General features: G+C 41.0%; 1 long non-coding RNA gene across 11 annotated transcripts in view; it reads left to right on the top strand.

Annotated features, from left to right (window-relative positions):
- Window positions 1-2035: 2035 nt before the first annotated feature.
- Window positions 2036-26563, top strand: part of LOC112652462 (uncharacterized) — a 56798-nt gene continuing 32270 nt past the window's right edge. The window contains exons 1-7 of one of the 11 annotated variants that reach the window (XR_007403956.1): window positions 2045-2192; window positions 4302-5530; window positions 9604-9689; window positions 15331-15523; window positions 16224-16426; window positions 21592-21696; window positions 23252-23641. This is a non-coding gene — a long non-coding RNA (uncharacterized LOC112652462). Of the gene's footprint in view, window positions 2193-4301; window positions 5531-9603; window positions 9690-15269; window positions 15289-15330; window positions 15524-16223; window positions 16427-21591; window positions 21697-23251; window positions 23642-23868; window positions 24323-26563 lie in introns of those variants that run through there. The other 10 variants (XR_007403951.1, XR_007403960.1, XR_007403954.1 and 7 more) reach the window with 10 other exon arrangements.

Raw genomic sequence — 26563 nt, 5'->3', positions numbered from 1 at the left:
TTATTTATTTTTTTTCATTCGTATAAAGATGGACAGCCTAGTTGTCTCTAGCTTGAGTGTTCCTAAATAATGCTGAATATATTTTGAAAATGAACTTGAATTTCTTTAGGAAATACGGGTCTCTTGGACTAACCATCTGAGTCAGATTTGTTTTAAAAAACAAATTTCACATGGATGGAAGATCATGCAGTAGTGGTCCTTGTGTCAGCTGGTCCCCTAAATTTAGCTACATAACTATCAAGCCATCCTGAATACCAGTGAATTCAAGCTGAAATCTCACCAAGAATGGCTAACTCTACAAATAGAAAAATGAAAAATATTTGCCTGGTGGTGTGTGGAGTAGTAAAATGGAATGGATTTATCAGAGGATGTTGGGTGTTGAGGTGGTGGGATATGTGTAAGCCAGCTGCAGAAAAGTGAAAGAGCCCTGAAGTTCAAAAACTGGACCTTTAGAAGTTGGCTCCTCCAGAAACTTCCCTGCCTGAAAGGGATTCATTGGTGAAAGGGTGCAGAACCACAGGAAAGTGAGTGTGGTCTAAATATTCCTGGAGGCCAGAAAGTACCCATGTGCCTGAGTCAGCAGAGTTCCCAAGTATTGGCTCAGGGAAATGGGTTTAAATCAGCAAGCCAGGGAGAATGTTAAGCTTGAGATACCATCAATCTCAATCTCTGCCAGGCCAGGAAACTGGTCTATGTTGGGTCCATAAAGGGGACTGGATTACAGCTTCCACCTTCCTCTGGGACAGGCAGATTGGATGACCATTGACCAGGTTGAATGTTCTCCTTGTGGGGGACCAGCAACCACAGAAAGGAATAAACCTGTACTTCCTACAGGAGTAGGAGGTGGTAGCATGTGTGGCGAAGACTCTTCCTGAGGAAACTTAAACATTGCACATTTCAGCATCCCCCCACATCTGCTAAGGGAGAATTGGAGTCACAGGCAACATTGGAGTCTGCAGATTTGTCGATCACCACTTCCCTCATCTCCCGGGCTGGAGATTGCAGTGTGATCTATTTTCCTTTCACCCCCAAACGAGGTATGAAAGGTTTCAGGGAACCAAATGCTCACAATGCAAACATCTTGCAATGAGCCTGGCCTCCTGACAAGGTGCAGTGCAACACCACGCAGGCAGAGACCCCTGAGAATCTGTGCAGCGGGCCCATCTGGAAGGATCACCTGGAAGAACAGGAGACCATATACATTTCCTGGCCAAACAGAACTGGAGCCACCCACCCTGGGAGGGAAGTAGCATAGCCACTCAAGGTTTTCCTTTTATGATTTGTTTTTCTTTCAAGATAAAATTGTACTCTATTTTGTCATTTAGCCCATCTCCCCTGGTTTCTTGTATTATCAACTTTTTTGAAATCTTTCCTCTTAAACTTTTATATTTTAATGACATATTTTAATATCACTTAAGGACTGGGCACATCATAGGAGCAAATATTTCTCTAAAATTGACATACACGTGGACAAAGGGGACGTGAAAAAATGCTCCCCATCACTTGTAAACATGAAAATACAAATCAAAACAAAAACGAGATACACATTACACTGGTGAAAATGGCTAAATTTAACAATGAATGATGACAATGATGTGGAGAAAGGGGGACCCTCTGAAATTGATAATGGGAATGAGTCATTGAACTGCCATTCTGGAAAACAGGTTGCAGGGCCTTATGGATGATTAAAATAGATTTTCTGATACAAAGTATTTCCTCTCTGTTTTAAAAACATTTTATTTATTTATTTATGAGGGACTCACACACATAGTGACAGAGAGAGAGAGAGAGAGAGAGAGAGAGGCAGAGACACAGGCAGAGGGAGAAGCAGGCTCCATGCAGAGAGCCCAACATGGGACTCCATCCCGGGACTCCATGATCATGCCCTGTGACAAAGACAGTGCTAAACTGCTGAGCCAATCAGGCTTCCCATGTGTTTCCTCTCAAATACCACCCTTATCTCCCCATATACACCCCTATCCAGACAGCAGAAGTTGGTTGCTGTGCAGCTGCATTCACTTTGAAAGCACTATGATGTCACACATTGCCAAGGTGACGAGAAGTATATACCTCTGCCTCTCTTCCCAACTGCAGCTCTGAGCTGAGCAGTTCCAATTTGATATTCCATGACTTCTCAGCTCTCAACCTAGCATCTTTGACGATGGGCAAACTCAATTGCTGCTACTGTGAATGTATGTTCCTAAACATCTTCTGAATGCTCTTTGCTACCAACTGAATAGATAACTCTTTCTCAAACTATTTTTCTCATTGTTTAAAGTTTCCTCTCCCCAAATTGTCATGCAGAGTTATACCTATGTGGTTTTTTTTGTTGTTCTAGTCCTCCATTGTTTTTTTTTTTTTTTTGATTATTCTACCAAACTAGGTACCTTGAATATTGTGCCTCCATTTTGAAAAAATGTCTTATTTCCTACTATATCCTGCACCCCTCATTTGTCACCACAAAGTCTTCACAGGGAGAAATATGGTCACATATATTTTCAAGTTGTGGTACTGTCCTAAATTATATATTCACGTTATTAATTTCAGAAATAAGTGTGAATCCAGAAAGGTTGATATGGAGGATATTTGTTATTGGTTTTCAATGGTTTATAATATCTTCCTTACTGTGTCTTCCAAAATGGGTTTCAAGTTCTGTATTTGTGGGGACATGTTGTTATCTTCCTCTGAATGGTTGCCCAAAGTAACCTTGTGAATATGAGTGTCTATGTTTCAATTATTGTCCCAAACACACATTTCTTTTTACACTCTGGGCATTTTCCCTATTTACTCATTATAGAGATATCAATTTTATCCTAACTCTCATCTCATTCCTCCCCCCTAAGCTGTCAGCTGGAGAAAATATGATATTTTTGTCATTTTTGCAACAAATAGCCAGTCTTTCTACTTGCATTGAAACATGGATAATTAAGTATTTGCTTTAATGACTGAGAGATAAGCATGTAAGCACTTATTGGGCATATTAAAAAAAAGGTGATGTACACACATGAGAGACAGTACATTTTATAGAAGTGGAGAATGGCATGCATTTGCACCTAGCAATGTCACTTGAAAAGAGAAAGAGAATTCATTAGAGTGATTTTCATATAACATGTCTCTCAGTTCTTCTGACCTGCCCTTTAGAGCTCTTTCCAAAGGTAATGCATGGTTGTTTCTATGACATACCAAGTTCTCAGACACTGTTTTGAGGCATGTATGTGTGCGTGAGGAATAAATAATGCACAATGACATTGTTTAACACGTTTTAACACAAGATTTGATTTTAGTGAATCTACTTTCTTGCACGCCACTATTGATCTCATTTGATGTGCTGATCATGACCCAGGGAGTGGAAGGTTGTACAGGACAGTCATGTATATTTTTGATTAAGGGTCCTAAGAGTATTTTGGGGTGAAAACAATAGGTTTTTTTTCTGACACCCTTAATTCTGTCAAAACTAAATTTTCTTAAGGTAAAATATTGTGTTTAGGCAAACCTCTTACATGTTGGAGAGTAATGGTCTAGGAACTCAGACTGCCAGATTTCAATCAATCTCTGGAACTTGTAAAATGTGAGATCTCAGACAGGATATTTAGTTTCTATTTAACTTTCCTGATCATTATCCCTACATTTATTCCTTCAATGTTCAACAAACGTGTATTTGATGTTTTGTTGATTCTCCCTCCTCTTCGGGTAGAGAAAGGCACAGTGTTGAGGGTCATGAATTCCATATTAAGGATCCAGGATATGATTCGAAGCTTGTAGTCCCAGAGCTCATACTCTAATTAGAGAACTAAACTGCAGTGATTAGTCAGGCTTGGGAACATTGGTTACTGTGCAGAGGAGGAGCTTTAGCATCTGAGTCTAATGACCCCATCAAAAAGTGCAGGGTGTGAGACTGGATAAAAAATCAAGACCCATCAATTTGATGTCTTCGAGAGACTCATTTGAGACCTAAGGACACCACAGCCTGAAAATAAAGGGTTGTAGAACCATTTACCATTCAAATGGTCATCAAAAGAAAGCAGGAATGGGCATCTTTATATCAGATCAGTAAAAGTTTATCCCAAAGACTATAGTGAGATGTGAACAGGGACACTATATCAAGTGAGATGTGAACAGGGACACTATATCATACGTAAAGGATCTATCCAACAAGAGGATCTAACAATCAGGAATATTTATGCCCCAAATGTGGGAGCTGCCAAGTATGTCAGTCAATTAATAACCAAAGTTAAGACATACTTAGATAATAATACACTTATACTTGGTAACTTGAATATACTGCTTTCTACAATCAACAGATCTTCTAAGCATAACATCTCCAAGGACACAGCTTAAATATTACACTGGACCAGATGGATTTCGCAGATATTGATAAAGCTTTATATCCAAACGCTAGTGAATACATAGTCTTCTCACGTGTACATGGAACTTTCTCCACAATAGACCACATACTGGGCCACAAATCAGGGCTTAACCTATATCAAAATATTGGGATGGTCCCCTGTATATTTTCAGACCATAATGCTTGAAATTGGAACTAAATCACAAGAAGAAGTTTGGTAGGATTTCAAATACGTGGAGGTTAAGGTCCATCCTGATAAAAGATGAAAGGGTCAACCAGGAAATAAGAAAAGAATTAAAAAGATTCATGAAAACTAAGAAGAATGATGATACAACAATTCAAAATCTTGGGATACAGCAAAAGCAGTCCTGAGGGGGGAACTACATCGCAATACAAGCATCCAACCAAAAAATGAAAAGAACTCAAATACAAAAGCTAACCTTGCACCTAAAGGAGCTGGAGAATAAAACTGAAAATAGGACCTACATCCAGCAGAAGAAGAGCGTTAATAAAGTTTCCAGCAGAACTCAATGAATTAGAGACCAGAACTGTGGAACAGATCAACACAACAAGGAGTTGGTTATTTGAAAGAATAAGATAGATAAACCTTTAGCCAGTCATTAAAAAGAAGAGAGAAAAGACTCAAATTAATAAAATCATGAATGAGAAATGAGAGACCACCACCAATACCAAGGAAATACAAACGATTTTAAAAACATATTATGAGCAATTATACGGCAATAAATTAGGATATCTAGAAGAATTGGACACATTTCTGGAAAACCACAAACTACCAAAACTGGAACAGGAAGAAGTAGGAGGCTTGAACAGGCCAATAGCCATGGAGGAAATTGAAGCAGTCATAAAAAACCTCGCAAAGCACAAAAATCCAGGGACAGATGGCTTCCCAGGGGAATTCTATCAAACATTTTAAGAAGAAACCATACCTATTCTACTAAAGCTGTTTTGACAGATAGAAAGAAATAGAATACTTCCAAAATCCCATTCTATATGACCAGCATCACATTAATTCCAAAATCAGACAAAGATCCCACTAAAAGGAGAATTGTATGCCAATATACATGAAGAAGCTGGATGCAAAAATTCTCAACAAGATGCTAGCCAATAGTATCCAACAATACTAAGAAGATTATTCATCATGACCTACTGGAATTGATCCCCGGGGTAAATCATGGTGTCTTTTCCTGTACCTGCAGGCGGCCTCCTGAACTTGTGAAAGCAGTACATATTCTGGAACCAGGTTTTTCCTGTATTTAGTCAGGAGCAACAATCTGAGTTTGGGTTCCCACAGGAATGAGGATCATAGGTGTAGAGAGAAAAACAAAAAAAATGAGTAGGAGACATCACAGACGAATGCAAAACATGAGAGACTCCTATGCTTGGAAAAAATTGGGGGTACTGGAAGGGGAGTTGGTGGTAGGATGGGGTGACTGGGTGATAGGCATTGAGGGGTGCACTTGATGGGATGAGCTCTGGGTGCTATATCATATGTTGGCAAATCAAACTCCAATATAAATATATAGAAAAATGTAACCACTAGAAAAGCAATCTTCCAGGTGTAGACCCATGTTCATCTTTTTTTCAAGCAAGGATGTATGATTTAGATAATGAGTTTGTGTCCATAGAGATTAGAGGAAGTGGAGGGACATGGACTCCAGTGCTCAGTGAGTTCAACCAGTGGATGGAGGCTGATTACAGAGTCAAGGAGCTCTTTGCTGTTCCCTTTTATGGCCCACTGGACAGCAGTTTGAGCATTTCCCTGAAGTGGTCTTAGATTGTTCAGGTCCAAATTCTGTGCTCTCATACTCAAGGTGACAGAAGCACTGATTCCAATTTGTCACTGCAATGTCATCAGCAAAACCTCCCTCATTTCTTGTCCCCATGCTATTTAGCATTAAGAAGCCCCTGTTCTAAAACCCCTGGGCAGGGATTCAGTTCCAGGTTGCAAAGTACGTGCTTACCTTGTCTGGGTGTTGGGCCCCACACTAAACTAGGTACCTACCCAGGCTCTAGCCTGTATCAGGAAGGAAAGAGCGAGCTTCTGAAGAGGGTGATGTGTCCCCTCTCTGATTCATTCATCTGAATACGACCAGCACAGCTGTGTGGGGTCATTGTGTTGTCCATGCCCACAAGAAGCACGTGCTGGAATTTCTCTAGGACGTGACAGTGGACCATCTTTTCTAAGTGTTGCCAGGACCTCACGTTGTGCCTGCCTGATGTATAGGAGGCCAGAGACCAACAGAAATAAACAGTCATATAAGACTAGCAAATTCCACTTCATGAAATCCGAGGTCACAGAGGTCATAGCTTCCAAAATTTTGGATATACCTGAGCTATCCAAGGAGGCAGTTGATAGCCAGATTTGCCTGCATATGTTGAAATTACTTAAAATCATTGAAGTTACACATTCCATCCTTTATCATACAACCACATTTCCAGTGCCCAGTAGAGTATTTGTAAACACAGATTATTTCGATCATCACAGATGGCTCTCCTGGGCAGCAGCTCTGAGTCTGACACAGTGGCTCTCATGGACTCCGTCTAACCTGGTGTGTGGCCATCACCCATCACAGGTGGATCTCAGGTGGATCCATGTCCAAGTGAGAGCTCTCGTGATCTTCTGGAAATGGGGAAATGCCAGGTGTAGGAGGTTTGTTCCCTCAAGGAAGGATGCAACTGTGGTCGATGTCTTTTTGAAGAGCTCTAACTCCAAAAGCCCAGGGAAGGTCTGAGGATCTGGAGGAAAACAGGTGTTGAGAGTGCTCCCAAAGAGGCCTTAGCTGGAGTAGCAGGAATACGGGGTCCCACTCTCTAATCACTTCCTCATGCTGGTGTCCCTAAAGATTGAGTGGTGGAGAATATCGAGAACATAATTACTTGCAGATGAAGAATCCTTAGGTAGGGAACTACAATGAGGCCGGAATAAATGGAGAGGGTCCCTGGGAGCAGGATTAAATATGCTATTTGTAGACTGAGGTTGGGTGGGATGATATCATAAAGATTAATTATAGTTATTCAATTGTATTTATTTAATATTTATTTACTTGTTTATTTATTTATTTATTTTTTAATTTTTTAAATTTATTTATGATAGTCACACAGAGAGAGAGAGAGAGGCAGAGACACAGGCAGAGGGAGAAGCAGGCTCCATGCACCGGGAGCCCGACGTGGGATTTGATCCCGGGTCTCCAGGATCGCGCCCTGGGCCAAAGGCAGGCGCTAAACTGCTGCGCCACCCAGGGATCCCTATTTATTTATTTATTTAACTATGAGAGAGAGAAGTCAGAGGGAGAGGGAAATTCAGACTTCGCACTGACCAGTGAGTCTAACACAGTCCTCCTCTTAAGATTTTGGGATAATGATCTAAGCTGTAGTCAGACAATTAACTTACTGAGCCACGAAGGTGCTCTTCTTTGGCCTATTGTATCATAAATAGGGTTACTTGGGTAAAATGAGAAGAAACATTCTGTCCTGGGATAGGGTTATGCAGTTGGTCATATTCTTCTTCTTTTTATTTAACTATTATTCCTGAAGACAAGTTCCTGCTCCCTTTGTCACTGGGAAGCATTAAAGCCCTACCTTATGTTTGGTTAGAATTTCTTAGGAAAACAGCAGGAGAGGTTTTGTTTCAGGTTATTGCCTTTTGTCTTGGATGGAGCCAATCTCATGAGATGCACACTGCCATGCAGATCTGAACTTGCACAAAGAGTGCTTCTGTTGGTGCCAAGTGCTGTTAGAGCTGGGGACCCACTCCCTATGCATTTATGTGTCACACCGTAGTAGTGTGGTGCTACCCTCAGTTCTGGCCAGGGTGTAAGGGCACTCTATGGATGGGCATCCTAGAAATAGTCCCTCACAGCACATGCCTCTGGTTCCAGCAGAAGTGAGGTGGGAGGTATGGCCAGAATCGCAGTTCCCCCCTCCCCTCCTTCCACAATCCTCAGTCCTGGGACAAGAACAAAATCTGTACTTGCCTGCCTGTGAGAGAGGCTGGAGTGCAGCCACCCTAGGACTTTGCTGGGTGCACAGAATCTAGAGGACTGTGTGAAAGCCGCTGGGCTGCTGGCACACACTTGTGCTAAAGGTCCAGCAGAGTGAGACACAGGCTCTAGGCAGGGTGGCCAGTGATTCTGTTCCTGTCTGATTTCACTACTGTAACTACAGAGTGCTGAGCCTGCTCCCCATACCAGGGTCTTGGCCCAGCCTCAGACTTTCCCTCATGCCTGCCTGGAGCCCATGGCCCATTCCTTCCAGAATCAGGGCAAATTCTGGCTCAAGCTAGTATGGATGTGGCCTCACCTACTTTAGAAAACCCATTGTCCAAGATTTAGACTAAAGGATATTGCAGAAGATATTTTACCTCTAGTATCACATTCATTTCCTCTATGGGCTACGATATGTATGAGCTGTTCTAAAGATTCAGTGTGTTCCAGATTCTGTGTGAACACAGATGCAGTGTGTTCTCTCAAGGTTTGTGTCACTCTTTAATTTTTCCCACTCAATTCCACTCCTTTCCCTCATAATTCCTTTCACTATTTCTTATATGTCAGGAGGGTATTTGATGGTATGAGCATTGGATACTATACTATACGTTGGCAAATTGAATTTACACAACACTAAATAAATAAACATTTAAAAATATATAAAAAGGTTAAGTTTGTGTCAAATACCTAAGAGCACCCAAAGCACAAAGCAGTCAATATAGCCCAGTGGATGTCACCCTCATGGACACACCCAACCCCTGTGCATAGGCCCGCAGGCCAATTGCAACTACTCCAGAGTTGCCTGGCTTGGCTCTTTGATCAACTGATTAAGGAGGGTCGCATAAAAAGCTGATCATTCCCTGAGCATTCCCATGCCATAGAATATAATTTCTGTTGTAAGTGAATGAGGAGCGAAATGAGCAATTAACGTTTAGGAGAAGGAAGATGTAGTGAAGCAGGAGTGAGCAGAAAGAGGGAGCAAAACGTGGGAAGAGAAATTCATAGAAAATTTGGTGGCTTCTTTGAAGAATGGGATGACAGGCCTTGTTTCCAGGTTCAGGATATGGAACCTGAGACCAGGGAAAACACTCGAGGCCATTCCCATTATAGAGTTGAAAGGGTGCTGTTGCTAGGGGTGTTTAGGTAAGAAGACTAGAGCAGAAGGCAAAATTGAGTTCCGGGGTCGAAGACATAGATCCTATGAGCTGTGATTCATCCTCTTGTCTGCTTAACTGTACCCTATTCTTTCCTCAGGCCACCCATCACCATTCCTATGCTGATCCACAAGGAAGATTATTTTCGTGACTTTGAAGACTCATAACCTTAAATCAACATCATATGTAATTTATTCCTCTCATGGTTTTTAAACTAATTTTTTGTATGTAGTTTGTATGCAGTTTTTACTACATTTTGAGAGGGAGAGTCTCTGTGGGGGGAGGCACAGAAGGTGAGAGAGAATCCCACGAAGATTGCATGCAAATCCTGCTATGAAGCTTAGACCAACACTCTGAGTTCAGGACCTGAGTCAACCCCTTGAATAAGACACTGAACCTACTGAATCACCAGGCACCAACATCCTCTCTCTTAATGATATGCTCCTATTGATGATCCTAATCTTGCAGCGTTTGCTCTCATCCAGGCACTTGACAACTTGGGATCTTTAAATGTATAATCTCTCTCTTTTTCCCTGCCCAACAACTTCCCTAGTATTTCCTGGTAGGTGGTCCCAAGTCTACTTGAAAAATTGAAAGTATAGATCATAGCCAGATAGTTCATTCAGAGAGATTTCTGACCCACAGCCAATCCTTGAGCCCATTATCTTGTAGGCAGTCAAGGGAAAAGGCCTTGGCTATAAAGATTGTATGATGTTTGGAGGTTGTATCCAGCATCTGGTGCATGGTTTACATCATAACCATTGGAGCAACTGTCTCAGCCTTTTATCCCAGAACCCATATACCACTCTCGCCACAGGCTCAGGATTCTTCACCATAACACCTGTCCCACCTAGACCTATGTATGTTATATTTTCTAACACTTGTTTCTAACACTTGTCCCAATTTCCTACCTAGGACCCAGCAATCAGAAAGAATCACCATTCACAATCACATAGGGTGCCTCACTTCTGGACAGCTCACCATAGCCTCTTCATACAATAGCTTCTCATCAAGGCATAATTGAAGCCTTTGTCTAGAATGGGTTTGCAACCTTCCTTCTGATGCTGGGGCTCTGCTCAACCAAAATAATAGCGGCTGATTTCCTTGCTCTAACAAGAACTGAGTCAATATTCTTTGTTATTTTTATTTGGTTGGCCATTGATCATTGTACAGGCAATCACACGGTGTCCACAGGACATCTTCAGAGCCTCCTGTTGTTTGAGCAAGGGTAGTGCTCATAGAGGCCCCCTGTGCCCTGCTCCTGGCAGCTATTGAGTCCATAGGAGGGGCCCTCCCATGAAGAGAGAGCCCGTGATCTGAAATGTGTTCTCTGAGGCAGTTCTAAGGTAGTTTGTACTCAGTATGGCACCTGAATCTTGTTTTGGTTCCCACTTCTTTGGATTCTAATGGAATCAGACTATTCCTTTAGGTCCCCTTATGCTGTCTTTTTCAGTTACCATTTTGTGCTTTGCTGTGCTGTGTAAAACTGGTGTGTGTCATAAGAAGACGTATCTGAGCATAGAAGCAGGAATAGTGCCCTGTGAGTCTTCACTGATCCATCTTCACAGAGCAGTGAGTGTGAAGATCTCACAGGACTAGAGTCCACCCTGAAGAAAAACTTTGCTGAGGGTCAGCAATCCCATCGGTTGAGTTTCTCCAACTGTCTCAGTTTTGTGTCCTGAGAGTATTCACTCTGAGGTTGTGACTGCTGGTGTGGACAGATCATTGGCTGTTTTTTTTCTGCGGTGTCCAGTTGTCATTCTTGGGTACTCATGGCATGAGGTACACAAATGTGATATTTCCATCAAATGTCACCAGCTGTATTGGGATAGTATAAACCTGAACCTTCTCTACCTGAAATCATGTCTATTTCTCCTATGTCTGGTTCTCACAAGACATGGTCAAGTTTTCAACTGTATACTGTTTCAATTCTTGATCTGATATTAATTCTTGATCCGCACCAGCTCACCAATGATGTTTTGGGTCTTCAAGGCCAACTCTGTATTAATGGAACTGAACAAATTCATTCTCTAGGGAATCTCTTAGAAAAGAAGGAAGATGAATGGGCAGTATTGTTGGCTGATACACTGAGGCCTCACAAAGGAATTTGGCCTCAAATTTATTTCATTAACCATTTGGCAAAAGCTAAAGAACAATTTGACAATGCTAGGCAAGAATAAACTAGTAATGTTTAGTAAATGTTCCCACACGCCTTCCTCTAGCTGTTTGTCTCCACTTCTATTCTTATTGCCCTTTGTCTCTTTCTCCTTCACCTCCTTCCCACTCCTCCCTTCTCCAGATACCACATTTTCTATGACAATTCACCTGAAGCACCAAAGTGCTACTTGCCTCTAAAAATCGACCCCTCCCATAGCCAGGTGTGAGGAAACAGCATACAGTTAAAAAGTTGAATCTGAGCTTAATGAAGAGATGCACTTGAAATTTTTTCTAACCCTCTCAAAAAGCAAAGGCATATTCCTATGCAATTTAGAATTCTTTTAGTTGCAGGAATGACCTGCTGCTATCTGTCCATTACCTGCTTATACAAACTCATGGTTAGGACATTCAGATGATGTATTTTGAATGGAAAAGCTGTTTGGACTGATCTGGAAAGTTACCTACAAGATCCTCTTTTCTACAGTAAATTAACAGTCAATGAGATATACAGAGAATGGGGGGAGTGCCAGGCCTTTGACTTTTCCTTGGGTCATGATCTCAGGCTCCTGAGATCAAGTCCCTCCTCAGGCTCCATGCTGAGCAATCCTACTAAGACATTCCCTTCATCCTCATCTAACCATACCCTCATCCAGACATACACTCTTTCCCTCTTTCAAGAGGAAAATAATAAAACAAGAATGAAATAATAATGGACCTTTCAAGCCATTCAAAATACCTCAATGAATGCTATGTGTATTCATCAAAATGAAAGAGGTTAGTCTGAGAAAGCAATATGGTTCATGATTCAAAGTAATGGCATGCAAAAAAAGAAAGATGTAGAATGTGAAATGTAATCATGTATTTGCTCGCAATCTTCACAATAAGTAATATAGAGTTCAAAAGATATTAAAATTTTGCTGGAACACAGTTCATTATTTAAGATATAACCTATTTAAAGAGAGGAAAATATTTTCAGCTATCCATTTAAGTAGGAAACACTTTCAGAATCCTGTGAGTTCCTTGGTGCAAGTACACACTAGCAAGAATGTTAATCCAGTCCATTCCCTTTGGTAATACTGGTTCTTTCACTGTAAATTATGGGCTGAAATACCCATAAATCTAGGAATTTTAGCACCCAGACTAGAAGGCACTAGTTTAGTACATGCAGAGATGGTAACATCTTAAAACACTTAGGTATTACCCAAATTTTTCACCAACAAGGTAAGGCAAATGTTTCTCAAATATTCCTAGCAGCCATGTCTTACTAATCAACTGGACATGTTTCTGAAGGAATAGAGACATGTGTAAATCTGCCCTGACACATCACTAAATGGGACCTTATGAGGTCAATGTAAAAAGAGCAATGAAACTCTAGGAGGTTCAAACTTAAATAACTTTTAAAAAATTCAGAATTGGACATAATAATAAAGGTATTCAAACAGACGCCTTTTTCCAGGAAAATAGTATATTTTTGTCCTTTAAAATCCAAGTTGAGTATGTCATAAAGTAGCATTTATTATTTATTTTTTTGTTGGAGTTCAATTTGCCAACATATATCACAACACCCAGTACTCATCCTGCCAAGTGCTCCCCTCAGTGCCCATAATCCAGTCACCCCAATCCTTCACCCAACTCCTTTCCCCTACCCCTTGTTCACTTCCCAGAATTAGGTATCTCTCATGTTTTGTCAGGAGGGAGAGAGAATCCTAAGCAGGCTCCAGACACAGCAAGTGTCTGTCATGTGGGTTCATCTCAAGAATCTTAGGTCATGATCTGTGGCAAAAATCAAGAGTCACAATCTTAACCAACTGAGACATAGAGGCTCTCCAAGGCTTAATCACTTTTTATTACAGAATAACAATTCCTTGTACGGATTGATTTGAAGATTCATTTTCATTCACTTAAAGAGTGACAGCTTTGTAGTTTCTAGTTTGGATGATACTAAATAAAGCTGAATTTATTTGCAAAAGAACCTTGAATTTCTTGAAAAGAGACAGGTTTCATGGACTAACCATCTGAATTAGTTTGGATTAAGACCTCAAAAATTATTTTCAAAAGAATGATAGATGGTGGAGCAGAGGTCCTCATGTCAGCTACTCCCCTAAACTTAGCTACATAACTATCAAGCCATCCTGAACACTAGTGAATTCAAGCTGAAATCTAAGGAAGTATGGCCGACACTAAAAATAGGAAAGTGAAAAATTTTTGCCCAGGAGATATGGAAAAGCAAAATGGAAGGGATTAATCAGAGGATAATGGGTGGGGTGAGAGGTAGCTTGTGTGAGTCAGTTGCTTGAAAGTGAAAGAGCCCTGAAGTTCAAAATCTGGACCTTTAGATGTGCTCTTCCAGAGACTTCCCTGTCCTGCCATAGGTGAAAGGGCACAGAATCACAGGTAAGTGAGTGGGTCTCAATATTCCTGGAGTCCAGAGAGTACCCAAACACCTGAACCAGCAGAGTCCCATGTATTGGTTCAGGGAAATGGGCTAGATCATCAAACCTGGGAGAATGTTCAGCTTGAGGTGCCATCATCCATGGATTCAGGCTTGGCCAGGAGACCATGTTCCATGTTGAGTCCATACAAGGGACTGGAACACATCCTCTCCTTTCCTCTGGGAGGCATATTATGTGACCAATGGACAGGTTGAACGTTCTCCTTCTTGGGGACCAGCCACCACAGAATGGGACAATCTTCCCTCTCATCCAGGAAAAGGGGATGACAGCAAGAGCAGCAAAGATGCTCCCTGAGGAAACCTAAGCAAATTGCACATTTCGGTGTTCCCCCACATCTGCTAGGGGAGAATTGGAGGAGGCAGGCACCACTGGAGTCTGTAGATTTGTCAATCACCACTTCATTCATCTCCTGGGCTGGAGATCGAAGCGTTGTCTTTTTCCCTCTCACCCTGAAAAGGGGTATGAAAGGTTTCAGGAAATAAAATGCTCACAGAGCAATCAGCTTATATTGATTCTCTGACAAGGTCGGTGCAACACCACCCAGGCACAGACATCTGAGAATCTGTACAGCAGGCCTTTCCTAGGAGGATCACGTGGAAGAACGGGTGACCAGCACATTTCCTGATGAAACAGAACTGGAACTTCCAGCACTGGAGGAACATAGCAAAGCAACTCATCGTTTTCCTTTTAGGATGTTTTTCTTTCAAGATAAAATTGTCCTCTTTTTTTTTGTTTATTCATATCTAACCTAGTTTCTTGTTTTATCACCTCTTCTTTTTGAAATCTATATTTTTAACTACTATAATTTAAAGTCATATTAACATGAATTAGTTCCTATAATCTTATCTTTTGTGTTTACTGCAGAATATGCACTGATGTCTCTCTGAAGTTCAGCTTTCAATCTTTGAGATTTGTTTCTGAAAGTCATTATACTGCTGCATATCTCAGTTTTTAAAAATATTTTTGAGGGATTTCTGTATTATTGGTCATAGTGACTGCATCATTTTACATTCTCTCTTGGATATTTTAAGTATACAGTAATTACATGTCCTATTTAAAGCCCCAGTGAATCAGATCTTCTGAATCAGGTGGCTCTTCTAGGCAAACAATGAAGAATGGGATCAAAGTTTTGAACTGTGAAAAGATTATCAGTCATTCCTCATGGTCTTCTGAAAGTAAGATATTAACATTTCATTCTATTTCATTACATTTCAAAGGGTCTAAGTTCAAGAGCCTCCAAAAATAATACATAGCAAGGGGTGAAAATCTGTGTGCTTCCTCAAGTGAGTCAGAACATTCATCTGTTGAGAAAACAAAGGATCATATAAATGGCCCATTTGAAGTTACCATGGAAATTCCATCATGGATTTAAATATAACTATGCTAATGACACCTGGTTGACTCAGTTATGTAAGTGTCCAACTGTGATTTTGCCCTAGATCATATTCTCGTGCTCATGAGATGTAGCTTTGGAAGTCGCTCTGTGCTGCATATGGAATCTGTTAAGAATCCCTTCATCTTTTCCTCTTCCCTCCAGTGCTCACCCTATCTCTATCACACTGTTGCTCAAAAAAAAAAAAAAAAAGAGAATCATTATTCTAGTTTGTTCATTGTCCCATTCTTAACAGAAAAGTACTAAGCCACATTCTTTTGGTTTTACATGACAATAAATCCGATATTCTGGTAAGAGGTTACTCTATAACCAGAATAGTCAACAGGCATTTTCAAAACATGTTCAGTTTTCTTTACTTAGGATATATTAATTAATTAATTTACTGGACAGAAAGACGAAAGTATGGGAATAGACAGAGAATATGAGTCAGGACACGTTAAGAAGGAGAATTTGGCTACCCAGAAGGGAGGAACACAACATTCAGCTGAATCCTTAACATGGGATCATGTACTGTCCCCTGGGAGGAGAATTAATTGATTGTTTCCACTAGCACCCTACAACTCAAATGTGATTGTCATTAATGGTACTTATTTGAATCTAATATTTGGACATTAATCTAGTGTAAAACATTAGCAAATATAAGTCTTTTATTATTTTTAATCAATAGATGGTATTACATAGAATAAATCTGATCTTTACTACTATGAATGACTTTAGGAAGCCAGGTGGAACATAGTGTTTGAGATAATGCACCAAAGAAAGTGAAAGGACACCTGGAGGAAGTTGTTTGTCCCAAAGAATGTGTCTCTCCAGTCAACTCAGGATGTTGACTACAACATTTCTCAACCAAGCAAGAGAAACACTTGTTGAGGGAAAATATGCCATCACACACTTTATAATCAGCTTCAGTGTTGCCAAAGGTAAGCATCCTCTCAAATAAGGTAATGCTTGGCAAGAGACGACTCAGCACTCTTCCCTCCAGGAAGATTATGTATTTCATCTCATATGGAAAGTGTCTGATTTTCATCAGAATTTCTGTGGCTAACAACCAAGAATGAGACATTGGATCATTGGTCCAAGATACTCAAGCTCACGTTGACAATATTTATTTGATCTTCTTCTATGAAATTCTAGATGAACACTCCCATTCAGAAGGGATCATAGGGTGCTTCTAGCAGGACGCATTGTATTCATGAGCACATTGGTCATCGTGCACAGGAATAACTCTGGTAGTGGTGCCTGAGTCAGTCAGTTAAGAGTCTTCCTTTGATTCAAATCAGGCTGTCTGGGATCTGAAATCAGCCTAGTGTGGGTCTCCTATATCAGTAACATGTTTGTCTTGATCTGTCCAGCTATCCCTCTCCCTTCTCCTGCTCACTTTTTCTCTTAGATACATAAGGAAGAATTTTACTAAACTAAAAGAACAATTCTCAGATAGTGGTTCACTATGGATAGAAGCCTACTGAACATGATGGCTTTGGTTATGAAGCTTGCAATGAACTGCCACTATTGGGCCACTAATGATGTTAGGGCTGTAAAATATGCTGTTATGGGATTTTTTATTTTTTTGAGAATGATGAGAGAGGCCATCGTGCAGTGTCATTGGGTCATATGTCCTGGAGAAGTCTCTTATTCTTTCTCCTTCTCTGTTTCTCTGGATTTCAGTGTCTATATCTGTGTCTCATTCTCTCAATTAAGTGTCTCTGTCACACATGCACCCTCATACACAACTCTATTGCACTGCACAGTGTTAAACAAGTCACTCAAGCCTAAGCTTCATGCACTCACAACCACACCAAATAATGAATATAGTAGCTTCCAAGAATTTTAGAATCATAGACATATTTTCTGACCTGGAAAAGCTTCCTATCTCATACACTCCCAAGCTCCAGGAATATGGAACATGGTGGCTGTCCTGAGAACAGCAATGTTGGCCCACGTGCCTTATTATTTAGAGGTTTCATCATCAAGAGACTGATTCCAGAATACAAACTACTTTTGTTGCTTTCTGAGATGATCTGCACTTACAAAAAAGGGAATACCATGAGGAACAGGAATGTGTGTACTTTATCATTGGTTCTCCTGGTGAGTCTTCAACAGCACATGAGCAACAGTAGTAAGGCAAAAGACCTCCAAAGGAAGCACAGGTTTTACCCATGAGAAAGAATGAGATATTCCTGGTGGATAGATCTCTCCAGTTCACTGAGGGATCAAGATTAAATTCTTAACTCAAGAAGGAAAAACTATATGAAAAACAAGTCCCCTTCTACACTGTTTATAACTACCTCATGTAAATGGTCCTTACAACTAAAGAAATACACTATTCCTTGTCATATCTGAATTCACTCCAAAGAAGAAAAAAGCCCCATTTCTACTTCAGGAGAACAGGCAAGCATTCCATAGAAGAAACTGGAGATTCCTTCTTTGACTTCATGTGGAAAAATTCCTGCACCACACACTTAGTGATATTTAGAAGGACACAGAATAACTGTCAATGCATTGGCTGTGGTGATCAAGAATTACTGAGAGATCACTGTTTTTATATGGATACGGGGCAAGACTGTATTGTAGTTAGTGATTAATAAGCATCATATGAGGGTCTGAGGGCCATTCTTCTTGGTGGATGAGGAAAAGCCTTCAGCTCAGGGCAAGGTCACAGTGTCCTGGAATCCATCCCCTATTTGGGGCTTTGCTCAGCTTGAAATGTGCTTCTCCCTTTCCCTCTGCCCTTCTCTTTTCTTATGCTCTGTCAGATAAATAATTAAAATTTTCAAAAAAGTCAGTGGCAACCTCAAATAGCCTGACATACTCAATGCACAAAGAGAACCGATCTGCACATCGATTCCAGTGATGAATTCCCATGGCTCATGTAGCTTGTTGTGAAATGCAACTAAAAGCTCCTATCTTCTGAACATCTGAATAACCATTTCTGTCTCTGTAGATCCACATACTCTCTTGACTTTTGTAACTTTTTTCACTTGATTATGCCCATAATCTTATTATGTTTGATTAAGTTCTATCAATTATTCTATTTTTTTCTATTTACTCTAGTGGTCTCTTGCATTTATTCACTAATCAGGTTTTATTTAAAGATTTTTTCACTTATTTATATGAGAGAGAGAAAGAGGGAGAGAGAGAGAGAAAGAGACAGAGAGAGGCAGAGACACAGGCAGAGCATAAGTAGGTTCCATGCTGGGAGCCCAACACAGGACTCAATCCTGGGACTTGGGCCAAAGGCAGGCACTAAACAACTGAGCCCCCCAAGGGTCCCCTAATCAGTTTTTTTAAAATAGATTTTATTTATTTATTCATGAGAGCCACACAGATAGATGTTGAGATGTGGGCAAGGTGAAGCAGGCAAAATGTGGGAAGCCTGATGTGGGACTTGATAGCAGGCCCATGAGACCATGACCTGAGCTAAAGGCAGATGATCGACCCCTGAGCCATCCAAGTGTACCACCATTCAGATACGAAGAAAATATTCCTCCAGATTTAAATACTGGAAGTATACCATTTACCAACAGCAATAACAATGAAATAGAATAGGAAGGCCAGGCTCCCCATTATCCATTAAAGAAGTTACAGAGATAAAAAATACAGCATGGGAATATGATAAATGGAATTGTAATAGTGCTCCATGGAGACACATATATCTACACTCATGGTGAGCACAGTATTAACCTATAAAAGTATCGAATCCCTATTTGGTGCACCTGAAACTAATGTATCCCTGTGTGCCATCTTGACTTCAATTAAAAAACAGTAATAATGTGAGCACCAGGCTGGTTGCTTTGGTTGGGTGTCTACTTTGGGTTCATATCATGAACCCAGGGTCCTTTGATACATAATATTATGCGTTTGTCAAAACACACACGAATTCATAACACAGAGTAGCCCTTATTATATGCAGTCAACTTCATTGATAATAATGTTTCCACACTGGTTTGTTCTTTGTGCTAAAATTTGCACACTAGAGGAGGCATGTATGATCATGGGAAATGTGTACCAAGGAATAGGGTGATGAGGAAATTTAAATTATAAGCTGCATTATGACATCACTTTAACCCTAATCTCAGTATTAAGTTCTGTTTTTAAAAACATAATCTGGGATCCCTGGGTGGCGCAGCGGTTTAGCGCCTGCCTTTGGCCCAGGGCGCGATCCTGGAGACCCGGGATCGAATCCCACGTCAGGCTCCCGGTGCATGGAGCCTGCTTCTCCCTCTGCCTATGTCTCTGCCCCTCTCTCTCTCTCTCTCTCTGTGTGACTATCATAAATAAATGAAAAAAATAAAAAATAAAAAAAAATAAATAAAAACATAATCAGAGATTTTCTGTTGTTAATATCTACACAGACTAGTGTACAAATATTATCTTCACAACACCTGTCTTTTAATCTGACCAATTTTGAGTGGTAAAAGCAGTTTTACCCTTTTGGCTATAAACTAATGACTGGCCATTTAAATTACAAATTTCACATATGAAACATAAATAATATGGCTTTCATTTTCGTCTTCATTAAGGTAGAAGAAAAATGATTCTTCTTTCTTCTTCTTCATTATTATTATGATTATTATTATTTATTTTTATTCTTATTTTTATTCATATTCTTCTTTTAAAGAAAGCAAAAGAGAAAGTGTAAGGAGGAGAGAAGTAGAGGAAAAGGGAAATAGAATATTAAGAAGGCTTCACCTGCAGCATATAGCCCAAACTAGGATAATCTGATGACCTGAGATCATGACCGGAGATTAATCCGGATACCAGACATATACCTGAATAAACTAACTTGATGTTCCTGGAATACCTTTTCTTGAATCAACTTAAGGAATGAATATCCTAGTTACTCTCAATTGTCTCATTTACGGGTTGAATTTTGGTTTTTCCCCAAGCATGAAATATCATGGTCCAGGTTTGTTTCCCCAGAGACCCAATCATTTGTTGCCTTAGCATTTTGGTTGTAAACATGGGAAACTCATTACTGTAGAAAGAGCTCTGGTCATCTTCCTGTCAGAAGACCAAATGCAAATTTTAAAACTTGACACGCACTATCCAGGTTGAAAATTCACCGGATTAGGCACAGAAATATGATGAAGAAACAAAGTCGACAGTGGACATGAAAACAGATCAGGAGATATTGTACTATCACAAGAGGAATAGGAAAACAAAAGATGAATAAAAATTGATAGAACTTGAACCTGCATACATAGGGTACATTAAAAGTTCTAAGTTCCACAGCATGGAGTTCTTGCAGGAACAAGCAGTTGGTGTAAAAGAAGGTATGGGGGCAAAATTGCTGAAGTTTTAACAACTATGTGTCAGCAGATGGGGATTCAGTCTCTGGGACAAGGCCATTTAAACACAATCCAATGCACCTTGTCCACATTTCTATGTGTGTGGGGAACCTCTAAATTTATTCCTTATGTTTAGTAACAGTAGTAATACATTTAAGCCTTGTTCCTGATCCTCCACATGTGGGACTCTGAACTGGAAACTACTCTGATCCTAGGACCCTTGCTTCATCAGTTCCTTCAGAATGAAAGTGATATTTCTCCACTGATAGTTCCCTCCTGCCTCCAGTTGTTCCCAAACCCATTTGATTAAAGGATTCTGAGAAAGAATCCTCTCCCTTACCCAGAGGGCTGCTGTGCAGGCACAGTTGCAGCTTCGTTCCAAGCCCTTCCCTGGAGGAATCTGAAGAGGTGGAGGGCTATATAGACAGATTTGGAGTAATTCTGTCCACATTTCACCCACTACAGTCTAATAGTTTGCCTCAGAAAATGCTGCCAAAAGTCAGAAATGGCTTCCCTTGAGGAAAGGCTGCCTGCTATCACCAAGCCAGTCATAGTTTCTGGGTGATTTGAGAAGGGATTTTTTGGCAAAAGGGATCATGTATGCCATTATTTATTATATTGTGAACCCAATTATTGTTAGCTCCCTAGGTTGCTTCCCCAAGATACTGTTCTGACTTCCTCTAAGTATGAAAGCCTAGAGAATTGGTTGGTTTTCTTGACACGTGTTGATGAATTCAAGCTAGTGTTCAATATTATCTATGCTCATGCCACTGCCCATTTGTGTCTTCTTTTTGTAGCCCCGCATTTTGGAGATGCAGGAGGGAGAGTGACCAGGGCAACAAGAACAGAAGTGGAGATAGAATAACAGCTGAGGAAGGGAAGAGGGAGCATTTACTAAAGAGGTGGGTCTAGTTTATTGTTGCCTTGCCTTATCAAATTGTTCTTTAGCTTTGGCCACAAATGGTTAATGAAACAACTTTTGATGCTGAAATCGTTTGTGAGGCCTCAGTGTATTAACCAACCATCTTGCCCATTCATCTTATTCTTTTCTAAGAGATTTCTCTAGAGAGATTCCATTGAGTTCCAGTGATCTATAGTTGGCCTTGAAAACCCAAAACATCATTGGTGATGTGGTGAGGATCAAAAATTAAGATGTGAGAAGCAGACATTGGAGGAACATACACTTTTTCAGGTAGAGAAGAGGGTTCAGGTTTAGATGATCTTAATATACCTGTTGACATTTGATGGAAATATCACATTTGTGTACCTCAGGCCATGAGTATGCAAAATGACAACTGGACACCACAGAACAAATCGCCAATGATCTGTCCACCCCAGCAGTCCCAACCTCAGAATGAATACTCTCAGTACACAAAACTTAAATAGTCAGAGAACCTCAACTAATAGGATTCCTGATCCTCAGCAAAGTTCTTCTTCAGGGTGGATGCCAGTCCTGTGAGATCCTCACACTCATTGCTCTGTGAGGCTGGCTCAGAGAAGACTCACAGGGCATGATTCCTGCCTTTATGCTCAGATTTTACTTCTTATGACAGAAACCAGTTTTACACAGCAAAGCACAAAGTGGTAACCAAACAACACAGCATGAGGAGACCTATAGGCATAGTCTGATTCCACTAAAGAGTCCAAAGAAATGGGAACAAAAACAAGTCCCAGATGCCAGACTCATTACAATCTGCCTAGGAACTGCCTCAGAGAACAAATTTCCAATCCAGGGCCCCCTCTTCATATCATCATGGACTCAATAGCTTCAAGGAGCAAGGCACAGGGAGGCTCTTTGAGCACTACCCTTGCTCAAAGCAACAGGAGGCTCTGAAGAAATCTTATGGATCCCTTGTGATTGCCTGTACAATGAACAATGGCCAACCAAATGAAAATAAAGAATATTGACTCGGTTCTTGTTATAGCAGGGAGTCATTCAGTATTATTTGTGTTGAGCAGAGCCCCAGCATCAGAAGGATGGTTGCACACTCACTCAAGGGGGTAAAAGGAAGGCTTAAGTTATGCCTTGATGAGAAGCTATTGTATGGAGAGGCTATAGTGAGCTGTCCAGAAGTGAGGCACCCTATGTGATGGTAAATGGTGATTCTTTCTGATTGGTGGGTCCTAGGTAGGAAATTTGGACAAGTGTTAGGAAAGCTCTCAGTTATACAGGGTTCTAAGTGAGCAGTGGTTATGATGTAAAATCCTGAGCCTATTACAAGAATGATCTAAGAGTTATTCTAGAAGCTTGAACCAGTTGGACTGAAGGTTCTGGTGTAAACCATGCACAGGTGCTGGATACAGTCACCAAAAGTCATATCCTCTAACTTTTATAGACAATTCCTTCTCTCTTGACTGACTGTAAGATAATGGCCTGGTTCCTTGCTTGGCTGTGGGTCATAAATCTCTCTGAATGAACTATCTGGCTATGATTTATACTTTCAAATTTCCTAGTAGACTTGGGACCACCTACCTGGAGAAGGCTGGGGAAGTTGTTGAGCATGGATGAAAAGAGATTATACATTTAAAGATCCAAAGTTTTCAAGTGCTGGATGAGAGCAAATGTGCAAGATGAAGATACTACCAAGGAGCATATCATGAAGGGAGAGGTCAGTGGTGCCTGGTGACTCAGTAGGTTAGATGTCTTATTCAAGACTTTGACACAGGTCCTGAACTCAGGGTGCTGGTTTGAACTCAATAACAGGATTTGCAGGCAATCTTCGTTGCATTATCTCTCACCTTCTGCCCCTCCACCCAAAGAGTCTCTCTCTCTATCAAAATATAATAAATAACTACTTAAATAACAAAATAGTGTAAAAGGAATAAGAGGAAATACATTACATATGATGTTGATTTATGGATCTGAGTTTTTGCAGTCACCATCTTCCTTGCACAACAGCATAGGAATGGGGTGTGGGTGGCCTGGGAACAAAAGAGGGGACAGTAAAGGGGAGAAGATGATGTTAGTCACAGCTCCTAGGATCGATATCCTCTCCCCAAACTAAATTTTGCTTCTGCTCTACTCTCCTCACCTATACAACTCTGGATTCGCGATCCTTTCAACTTTATGGGAGGAATGGCCTCCAGTGTCTCTGTGCCTTCTCTGGTCTCAGATTCCATATCCTCAACCGGGAAAGAAGGCTTGTCATTCCATCCTTCAAAGAAGCTACCATGGGGGATCCCTGGGTGGCTCAGCGGTTTAGCGCCTGCCTTTGGCCCAGGGCGCAATCCTGGAGACCTGGGATCAAATCCCACGTCGGGCTCCCGGTGCATGGAGCCTGCTTCTCCCTCTGCCTATGTCTCTGCCTCTCTCTCTCTCTCTGTGCGACTATCATAAATAAATAAAAATAAAAAAATAAAATAAAAAAAACCAAAGAAGCTACCATGGGCATCCAGGGTGGCTCAGCGCTTTAGTGTCGCCTTCATCCTAGGGCCTGATTCTGGAGACCCAAGTCTAATCCCACATCAACCTCCCTGCATGGAGCCTGCTTCTCCCTCTGCCTGTCTCTCTGCCTCTCTCTCTCTCTCTCTCTTTTTGTGTCTCTCATTAATATAAAAATAAAATCTTTTGAAAAAAGAAGCCACAAAATTGCCTATGCCTTTCTCTTCCCACATTTTCCTCCCTCTTTCTGCTCACTCCTGCTTCACTCTCTTCTATTTCACAAACATTAATTGCTCAAAATTGCTCAACCATTATATTTTGTGGCATGGGAATGCTTGGGGAATGATCTGCTTATTACATGACCCTCCTTAATCAGTTAGTCAAGGAGCCAATCCAAGCAGCACTGGATTAGTTGCAAGGGGCCTGTGGGCTTAGGAGCTGGGGCTGTGTGTGGCCATGGGGGCGACATCCCCCTGAGTTATCATGAGTGCTTTGTGCTTGGGGTTCTCTTAGGTTTTGACACAAACTTAACCTTTATTTTTTAAATGTTTATTTATTTAGTGTTATGTAAATTCAATATGCCAACATATAGTGTACCAACCAGTGCTCCTCCCATCAAATGCCCTTCTCCTGGAATATAAGAAATAGTGAATTGGATTATGAGGGAAAGGAGTGGGATTGAGTGGGAAAAATTAGAGAGTGACACAAACCATGAGAGACTCCTAAATCTGGGACACTCTGAATCTCTAGAACAGCCCATACATATCATAGCCCATAGACAAGATGAATGTGATGCCAGAGGTAAGGAATCTTGCCCAGTTTCCTTTAGTCTAAATCTGGGGTGATAGGTTTGATAAAGCTGGTGAGGCATCATCATTATCACCTCAAGCCAGAATTTGCCCTGGTCCCAAGAATGGCTAGGCCATTGACTCCAGGCAGGCATGAGGGAAAATCTGAGGCTGGGCCCAGACCCTGGTATGGGGAGCAGGCCCTGTACTCTGTAGTTATAGTAGTGTCAACAGACAGGAACAGAAACGCTGGCCACCCTGCTTAAAGCCTGTGTCCTGGGCCTGGTTAGACCATGAGAATAGCTCTAGAGGACCTTTAGCACAAGTGTGTGTCACCAGCCCAGCAGATTTCACACTGTTCCTCTAGATTCCCTGCACCCAGCCAAGGCCTAGGATGGCTGAACTCAAGCCTCTCTCACAGGAAGGGAAGTACAGGTTTTATTCTTTTCCCATCACTAAAGATTATGCAAGAAGAGGAGGAGGGAACTGTGCTTCGGGCTGTCCCTCCCACCTCACTTCTGCTGGAAGAAGAGGCATGTGTTGTGAGGATCCATTTCTGTGATGCCCATCCTTAGAGCTCCCTTACATGCCTGGGCAGAACAAGGGTAGCCCAGCACTAGTGCTGTGTAATATATAGGTGCAGAGTGAGTCCCTGGCTGTGCCAGCACCTGACTCCAACAGATGCAATATTTGTGCAAGTTCTGATGTGTGTCAGACCTATATTTCATGAGATTGGCTCCATCCATGACCAAAGGTCATAACCTGAAACAAAACCTCTCCTGCTCTATTACCAAGAGATACTATCCAAATATAAGGAAGGATGTTCGTGTTTCCCAGTGGTAAAGGGAGCAGGAACTGGTCTTCAGGAATGATAATTAAATAAAAATAAAAAAGAATATGACCAACTGCATAACAGAATCCCAGGTCTGAATGTTTATTACTATTTAATCCAAATAAACCTACTATTAATGATAGAATAGACAAAAGAAGAACACCTTTTGACTGTCTGTCTGCAGCTTGAATCATTTATCCCAAGATCCTAAGTGTAGGCCTATGTCAGGCTCCCTGTTCAGTGTGGGTTGTGAATATCCCTCTCTCTATCCCTCTGCTCTTCTCTATCTCTTTCCCTCTCTCTGTCTGTCTCTCATAATTTATTTTAATAAAAGAAAAAAAGGGACTCCCATCCAAGTACCCAACAGGCCCGACCCTGCTTAGCTTCCGAGATCAGATGAGATCCGGTGTGTTCAGGGTAGTATGGTGCCTTATGACCCAGAAATTGCACTGCTGGGGATTTACCTCAAAGATACAGATGCAATGAAATGCCGGGACAACTTCACCCCGATGTTTATAGCAGCAATGTCCACAATATCCAAACTGTGGAAGGAGACTTGGTGTCCATTGAAAGAAAATGGATAAAGAAGATGTGGTTTATGTATACAATGGAATATTACTGAGGCATTAGAAACGACAGATAACCACCATTTGATTCAACATGATGGAACTGGAGGGGAATTATGCTGAGTGAAATAAGTCAATTGGAGAAGGACATACATTATATGGTCTCATTCATTTGGGGAAGATAAATAATAGTGAAAGGGA

This window comes from Canis lupus, chromosome 19 (assembly GCF_003254725.2).
Source record: "Canis lupus dingo isolate Sandy chromosome 19, ASM325472v2, whole genome shotgun sequence".
In the NCBI taxonomy this organism is placed as follows: Eukaryota; Metazoa; Chordata; class Mammalia; order Carnivora; family Canidae; genus Canis; species Canis lupus.
This window is presented reverse-complemented; position numbering and strand designations above follow the sequence as displayed.